We start from the raw sequence: 9,279 nt of genomic DNA on the forward strand, positions 1-9,279 counted from the left end.
GGTAAACTTTTTCATAGTTTAGTCTCTCGTCTAAATAATATTATTTGAAAATCACACCAGACCTCCTTAGGCCGTGTTCACACCAAATTCCATGTACAGTAAACTTGTTTACAATTAGTTTAATGAACTGGACATTGGTTTCACATTAAATTTGTTCACATCTATACACCTTGTTTAATTACCTGTACATAAGATTTGTTCACATTTGTAAACTCTATGTCATTTAAAAATGTTTATTACGTAGAATCGAATGAAACGTTTTATGACAACTTTTCTAGCAGCAAGGGAACGACCATATGACTCTAAATAGGGGGGATGGAAATATTCCGAACCCCAATTGGATAAAGAAAACAATTCTGGTTCTACAGATGATAAAAAATATTCTGAATCAAGAGTTTCCCCACACATTATAGTGTTAAATGTTGAAGAGAAAAAAATTGATTACCAGCATCGAAAAAAAAACCGGAATAAAACGTTTGCGCGGCAAAATTCTGATAATTAAACAAAATGCCCCCCCCCCCCCCTCTTTTTTTAAGTTAAGTGGTTGCTTCTTTATGAAAGCCATTTTGATGATTTGCAGTAGTTTAAAGATACTAAAGATGTCTCGATTAAGCATTAGAAAACGTAGGCTGCAACAGCGTGCTTACAGACGAAGAAGGATATATTAGGGATCACTGTATTTCTATCTTTTCTGTTTGTTTAAATGGTATTTCTTCTGCAAGAAGTATTTGGCAAAGGAAGGGGTAATGTTGTTTTTTTTTTACTTTTTAAGTGTAATTTCACGGATCCGAGATACTAGACAAACAATACATTTACCTCACACTTTTTAAGTAATGCATTTATGAGTGAATCGTTGTTTGAGTAAAGACCAGTGGCAAATATTTCTGTGTAAGTCAAGTCGATTCGGAAAGACCTTAATTTTCAAATGAATTATGTGTTTGGCAATGATGCTGATTTGAGTCTTGATAAGGGCTTAATAAAGCTACGTTAAGTTTTATTTCTAAACAAAACAAATAAATATATCAAGTTGAGACAAATATTTCTGTAAAAAACTTCATAAATAATTGCTATAAATATCAATTTTATTAAAAAAAATCGTTTCTTCCTTAAATATGCATGGTGAAACTAATGTTTTAAATGACTAGTTTAGTGTACACTTAATCTACACAAGGCCTACATCGAGTATCGACTGCATGTAGACAAAACATGATTTACACTACATGTAAACATTGAGTTTTATCAATGGGAACGTAATTTTGTTTAGTTTACGTGTGAGTTACACTTACACAACACCGAGTTTATGTCAATGTGAACACGGCCTTAGTCTTGTATATGTGGATGTTTGCGTACACACAAACAAACAAAGGTTGTACCCATCATATTTGAAGGCAATACCACTGGTTATGTTCGTTTCTGTTTGATTGTACATTTATCTTTTTCAGAAGAGGTAGGTGTCGGTTTTTGCATTATATAATTTCCAATGTTTTGGTTAATTCTGTGATTATTATCATGTACAACATGTACAAGTATTTATCGGAAAGGGCATTGCTGAATATGCCTCTCTTTAGCATTTGATATTTCGAGTTTCATTTTTCAATTCGAATTGAATTTCCTAGTTGTTCTATGCATATTTTTTTTGGTGAAATATGAGGATCTTAACGGGTGTCCTTCATTTCTATATTCTTTCATTCTTGTTGCATTTTCAAAACAAAATTAACGCTTATTTTGTAAAATTTTCATAAAAATAAAATTTATCGATGGTACATGTAAAAATTTCATTCTTCTTCAAATCTTTAATTTCTGTAATCAATACTGTAGTGTATTTGCTATTCTTTCAACGTCTACAGTGACTCTTGATATTTATCTATTCCGTTATTATCTTCTCTTAATTTTTTAGTCCGTTTTTTCTCGACTCATGATGTTTTTTTATCCACATACATGTACTATCTATTCTGTAAACCATCTAAGACTATCCTATAAAAGATTTATAACAGCATGAACAGGAATTGTCTTCCACATACAATAGTGTCTCTTTTGTCATAAATAGTTAGATTTTAAAGACATATGACGAAAAAAGTTTGTACTTGCAGTATAAAGTTTTTTATATCATTAATCGTGACGATCTACAGACTTCCTCATAACAGAATGACACTTGAAATATAAACATTAAAACCCCGTTTGGTATGAATGATGATATATAAACAGAATTTATTACACGGTGACAATTATACAGTATTGAAACAAAGTTATCCATGTTAGTTTTTCATATTCAAACCAGATAAATTTATTGTCTAATAAAACTTATTTTATACTTATGGACATATGTTTACCTTATTTCATTTTTTTTTATAATGCGAAGCACGTAAACCTAATCAATGTGGACCTGTTACATAAGTGATTTTACTTTCAGCTTGCCTCTTTCCCCATTGTAAGGTATTGACCGATTGTGGATTTGCATGGCAGGAGAAGCATGTATATCTATACTATTAAACGAGAAGACCTCATTTTGGGTGTCGCTTCTCTTCCTTCCACAATAAATCAATCATCATGCCTCTGTGTCCTTTAGGTAACATGCATAGTCGCATTTGTCATCCATTCTTATGATTATTCAGATTGAGTTATTTTGGGAGAAAAACGACAAAAAAGGAGTCCGGATATGATTCCGTCATCGGACTGACTTTTAGTCATAGATAAGACTTCCGGTAAATACAACCAATCGTATGATAGATAACAAAAATGAAAAATAAATAAGCCAATCAGAGCGTTCTCCATATCATGGTGTTTAGATCGCAAGAACCACAACTATTATACCTCCTTATAGAGGACAATTATTTTTCGAGTTTATCTACATGTAAACTACGATTAAACTACTTTAATATATAGAGACTCTCTGGTTTTTTTTTTAAATGTTTTCTATTTAAGGGGTCATACCAGTTGTATATATATATTAAAATAAGTAAAACATTTGACACAAGTACAACCAATCGTATGATGGATAACAAAAATGGAAAAAAATAAGCCATTCAGAGCGTTCTCAATATCATGGTGTTTACATTGCAAGAATCACAACTATTATATCTCCTTAGAGAGGACAATTATTTTTAGCGTTTCATATTAGGTGTTTAGATCGCAAGAACCACAACTATTATACCTCCTTAGAGAAGACAATTATTTTTCGCGTTTATCTACATGTAAACTACGATTATACTACTAATATATAGAGACTGTATGTATTCTGTCCGTGATTCTGTCAGGGACTTTCTATGTTAGTATGTTAGTATAGAAAGTCTGCCCTGATTCTGTCTACTGTTTTCTTTGAAATTTTTACTATTTAAGGGGTCATACCACTTGCATATATATTAAAATAAGTAAAACATGCTCAACTTCATCTAAAACTACCTCGACCAAAAACTTTAACCTGAAGCGGGACAGACACGGACGGACGAACGAACGAACGAACGAACGGATGTACAGACTAGAAAACATAATGCCCATAAATGGGGCATAACAATTTATTGTTGAAAGGGAAAATAGTAATTTGGCAAAAATGAAAGTAAGGTAGAGATTAGAAGTAGGCAGGACCTTTTTCGGGGCGTCGGGATCGGGTGTTTTTAAGCTCGGGATTTGGGGATTGGATCTTTTACAAAAAATCATATCCTACCGTTGGCATGTTAATAAGGCTCTCAAAAGAAAAAGAAAACACTGATGGATTGTCCTAGAAGCATATTCTATTAGACTAATAATGGTCTATATATAAGCAGTTACATTTATTTCATGTTTGAAACGGGGCAAATTGTTAATTTGATTTGACTTTTACCAAAAGAAGCATTGTAGCAAAGGAGAAGAATAATTGTGGCCAGACACACGAAAATAATTGAATTTAACAGAAAGGAAACAAATATCGGACTTTGGAAAAAGGGAGAGGGCTTTTGGGACTTTTTATGAAATTCTCCATACATAATATCTTTTACAAAAAAATCATCCTACAACAGTCTACAAGCTGTATATGCCCGCGATTTCGCGGGTGTGTTCTAGTATATATATATATTAAGTCAAATGCGTTTTGTTTAAATATACTTTTTCACTTTTTTGGTCTTTTGGAAAATGTTGTTTGTGCTGTTTTTAGACCCTTCTACAACGAAATTTGTTTTACATGCACACGTATAAAAATTGCGGTTTTTATCCAACGCAATCATAGGTTTGAACGTAGTTTTCAATTTAGACTCGTTTATATATATATATATATATATATATACAACTCGTCTAAACATCAACCCAACAATCATAGATCTGTAAATTTGCTTTCGCAAATTGTTTGTTCTTCCCTCACCGGGATTCGAACCCATGCTACTGAGATATCGTGACACCATATCGCGTGTACTGTAGCCGTCCCGCTAGACTACACGACCATCTTGGCTTCACAATAATAAAGCTTTCGGTGGCCGTGTGTTACCTTTCCTCGTCAGTTTTAATCTAGCGTTGTACTACAGTACATGATATTTAAGGCACGGAGATATTATTGTTGCAGATCAGTTCAATTATCTAGAGTAATATAAGATACAGTCACAGAAAATAATTATATTTATAAGTACGTCTGAGTCAGTGACAACTCTACAACAGATTTATATACAACTCGTCTAAACATCAACCCAACAATGTTAGATCTGTATATATATATATATATATATTAAAAGACCCTTACGCTGTTGAATCACCTAGTTTTTCTCTGTATGGCTTTCATCTAATTTCCTCGTTTTTGTGTTACATTTGTACCTTGACTTGGTTGTCTATTCTAGTTATGATATTTGAGCATCCATCAAGTACTTTTGTGTATATTCATCCTTGACTCTAGCAAAACATGTGCAAAATAATTGTGTGTTATTCTTACCACTACGTTCGAAAACTGCAAACTTCCTAGTAGTTGACTTTAAATATAGTTGTCAGAATTTCCTGTACCCATTTACACCTCGCTAATTTAGTCATGTACGGGCTACGGATTTTATATTAACAGGTGAAATTACGTTATGCCTTTGCCATAAATAATGCACATTGAAAGATATGCGCCAAAATTATTTTTTATTTAAACACGGAATGGGAATATACACAACAGGGAAATAATTTTGACCGACACAGCAACTATGTTCAAGGTTATGACGGAAAACCTAGTCACATTGTCGCTTACAAATGATGCAGGCGATTTTATCCATCCAAGAAACGCAACACTCTTAATGTTCCCAGAGGTGTCCTATAGAGTTAGGAGATGAGATATTTTATTTATTCTAAATATGATATACATTCGACTCTCGTTATCTCGAAGTCAGCCGGACCAGAGAAATATTTCGGGATACACGTAGTTCGTCTCAAACGAAAACCGGAAGTTTGAAAGAACAAGGGACACAACTCTTGCTTAGCTTGGTAAAGATAAGATAAATTCGGTTGAATATGGGAAGGGGATCGATATTCTGGTATCAGATCGATGTATCTGTATGTCATGGTCTTTCATTATTATAATAACATTATTTTTACTCATCCAATTGTTTCAGTTACATTTTTTCCCATGGCTTTTATCCGAGAGAGTAATTTCCAATGATAGTTTCATTATTTAGGTCGTTTATAGTTGACAGAATGGTTTATTCTCGGATACAAGAGATTTTAGAAAATTTAGATTTCTCTTCATTTTGTTTTATCTCACTCTTTCTTTTCAAAAGAAAACACAACCCGATTAAAGACGCCGATTGAGTTGTTTGTAGGTGATCATCGGAAGTCATAATCCTTACTTTATACACACCAAGCTCATTAGTTTAAATCACAATTAACTGTATTGTAAACATTTTAAATACTTTTTCATGAACATTAACAATGTATCACTAATTATTTATAAAAATTATATAAAAGATAATCTCAGGTAAACACTCGTGGAAATAGCATGTCATAAATCAATACAGTGGTCAGTGACTGGAAATTAAATACACGTGTATTGTCAGATTAACTCTTCAATCCATTTAAATGCCGGAGGTCATGTTTTGACCATCTTCGCTAGCCAAGGGTTACGATCCACTCCCGTTCTCTTCACTCTTGGCGGATTGAGTTAACATTTGTGATATCAATGTTTCGCCATCTATCGGAAGATTAAAGTCACGCCAATTCCGAATGCATCATTCTTGACCAATGGTAGCACTTGAACTCTTCAATTTGGAGGTAAAAACACGGTAGCGTCTAGATTCTACACATTTGGTAAAGCTAGGAACGAAAATATACGTCAACATGCATGGGTTTGTGCATGAAACATACACAGGAACTTCTATTAGTTGATTAAAAACATTCGAGTAATCACGAAATATAGTCGTATGCTTAGTGATGTTAAGACTTGTTATACAATAAACACGTAGCAATTGTTTACAAACACTTTCTACATTTACACGTGATCATGTTATAGGCGTTTTTTGATTGGATGCAGCGAGTTTCTACTGCAACCAATACGAATCCTTATCTTGTGTCTCCGAAATTTTATCTCAATCCGCAAAAAGGGTGAAGAGAACGGGAGGGGATCGTAACCCTTGGCTAGCGAAGATGTGTCTAGACATATGTGTATTAGGTCGAGATAAATAATGAATTTTGAATGCTTTTGTTAACCTTGGGATCGTTAATTTAGTTCGACTCAACCGATATTTCGACTCATCCAATTTCGACTGGTCAGGGGTCGAATTACATACATTTATATTTACATTTATCAGTTCTGGACAACGTGAAAACTTCGACTCATCCGAAATTTCGAGTCAACCGAGTTCGAGACGAGAGTTAAATGATTTGGCTATATCGTTATGAGTCCACGCGTTTAACAGTTAACGGTTATAAGATTTGTTGTATAAAAATATTGTCCATCATCAAAAATCAATCGAAGAAAATATTAAACAGATCGAAAATCACTGATCACATAATGCATTTAAATTCGTAACAAAAACATCCAAGTGTAAACATGAAAGCCAAGAATTACAGAAAATGAATATCCATATAACCTTAAAGTTATTGTAAAAAAATATTTTTGAAAGTATAGAGAACGAATGAGAGTAGATGTATTGATATCTGATTGCCAACTGACGACAGAATTGTAATGGTAACTCCACTAAAAATAGCATTACATAGAACAATAACCATATATGAATGCAGAGCTATGGTAACTAAAAGCAACAGTAGTATGCCGCTGTTCGAAAGTCATAAATCGATTGAGAGAAAATAAGTCCGGGTTACAAACTAAAACTGAGGTAAGCACATCAACTATAAAAGGAAACAACAAAAAACAGTAACACTGAAGTGCAATAAAAAACCAAAACGAGAATGCACCACACACAGATAGCCAAATCTCGGACTTTTATGGCAATATTAAATATAACAATAAAATGACAATAAACCAAGATAATCGCATAGGATATTATGAAGTATCTTGCAATAAATGTACGAGGGTCATACAAATGCACAAAGTCCATATAATTAGGTATGTCGTCAATTCACAAACAGGAAATAAGCAGGCAGAGTTTGATTTTCACTGAGGAAGGCCAATGATACACACGACGAAAATTCAAATGGCGGTAAGCTAAAATATATGATCAAGAGCAGCAATCACCATCCGTAATGCACAACGGTACTAAGATCATGTAGACGGTAATATTCAAAAATGAAGTCATATCGTGTACTTACTATGAACTAATTCGTTTGTCCAAGTCCTAACGCTCATTTTAACATAGCTATGTAAGGATTTCCAGTATAATAAAAACCCATAGGCCACAATGTAACCTTTTAAGCAATGTTGAAAGCGATGGCTTTCCAGACGTGTGCCCCAATCAAAGAAGTAGGTCCGGTAAGAGTTGATTTTGGCCTCAAATTTCAGGTTCATCTGAAGGAAAATTTTTGACACTTTTTAAATATTTAAGTGTCTATTTCAGGCGATTCAATTAGTTTATGTGAAATACTTAAACTGATTTAGTCATTAAAAACGCTCCATTAAATATGAAAAAAAATATCAAATAAGCGAAAAAATGTCCCTTTTCAGATGTTTTTTGTCAAAAATGAAAGTGGCCGCATCCGTGTTCATCCTCAACCTTTATATATGTTAATAGTGCGTTGACAAATCCGAAATGGTCGCTTATTTAAAGAGTTTCATGAACCGAAAAACCTCACGGCTTGATATTTGTATGAAGATAGAGTAAACATTACACTTTCATTTTAGCCCTGTCGTAGAGTTTTACCACGGTGCAGTTTTTTTTTTGTAAAATCGCGTTAAAGTGTGTTTTTCGTTTTTTTTTTTCTTTTTCATTTTCAAACACGGGAACGGTTAATATAAAATACCCGAATGAAGTCTCATAAAAAAATTGGTATCAGATGAAAGAGTAATGTATCAGCTTTTCTTTGACATCAAACTTTAGTATCATATGAACATATAAATTGAGTGAATTGGACGATTTTTAAATGTATGTAATCTTACCGTATGTCAAAGTATATTACATTTCTTAAATATATCACCAATAGTAAATTTTCACACAAAAAGTGCAAAAACCAATACTTAAGAAGTTTTGATAAATAAAAGATTAATAGAACATACAAATCAACTTTTACAAGCACTTTTTTAAAACTCATAACATAGCAGTATTACTACTCAATTTTCACCCCGATAAGTCATGTTACGTTCCCTTTTCCTTTTTTCCCCTGTCATATGAAATGCAATAAATTCAATATGCGTTTTCTTAAGTTTTATAAAAAGACGAATATATATTTGTATCAATAGTTGTGTCTATGTGCTTGAATAAGTATTGATGCTAAGATTTAATAGCTTTTGATATGCTTTTATTCTTGTTTTTCGAAAAGACTAATTATAAACCACATTAGAACAACTCCGAAAAAATCCGAAAAGTTATTGTCGGTGCTTGTTCCATCTAATAAGAACAGAGAAAGTAGATTATATCGTGTTAATAAGCATTTACATGTCAAAGAAGAAAATATTTTCATTTATTTGAATTCGTGAAAAAAAAAAATGCGTGTAACGATGAATGAACTTTCGTTAAAACACACTTCAAGACATTACCATGATTAACACGACTGGTAAAAAATGTCTATTCTGAATGCAAAAGTCATAATTAAGACATATCGCGTCATTTGAGCGTGCTGATATTGTTTTTTTAATGAAAATTACCAGGCAGGCCATCCAGGGGTGAGTTTACTCTTCATAAATAACTTTAAGGACAAGCCGCTTCAACATTCAGCATGCTTGTTAATTACTTAATGAAA

This window comes from Mytilus galloprovincialis, chromosome 6 (genome assembly GCF_965363235.1).
Source record: "Mytilus galloprovincialis chromosome 6, xbMytGall1.hap1.1, whole genome shotgun sequence".
Lineage (NCBI taxonomy): Eukaryota > Metazoa > Mollusca > Bivalvia > Mytilida > Mytilidae > Mytilus > Mytilus galloprovincialis.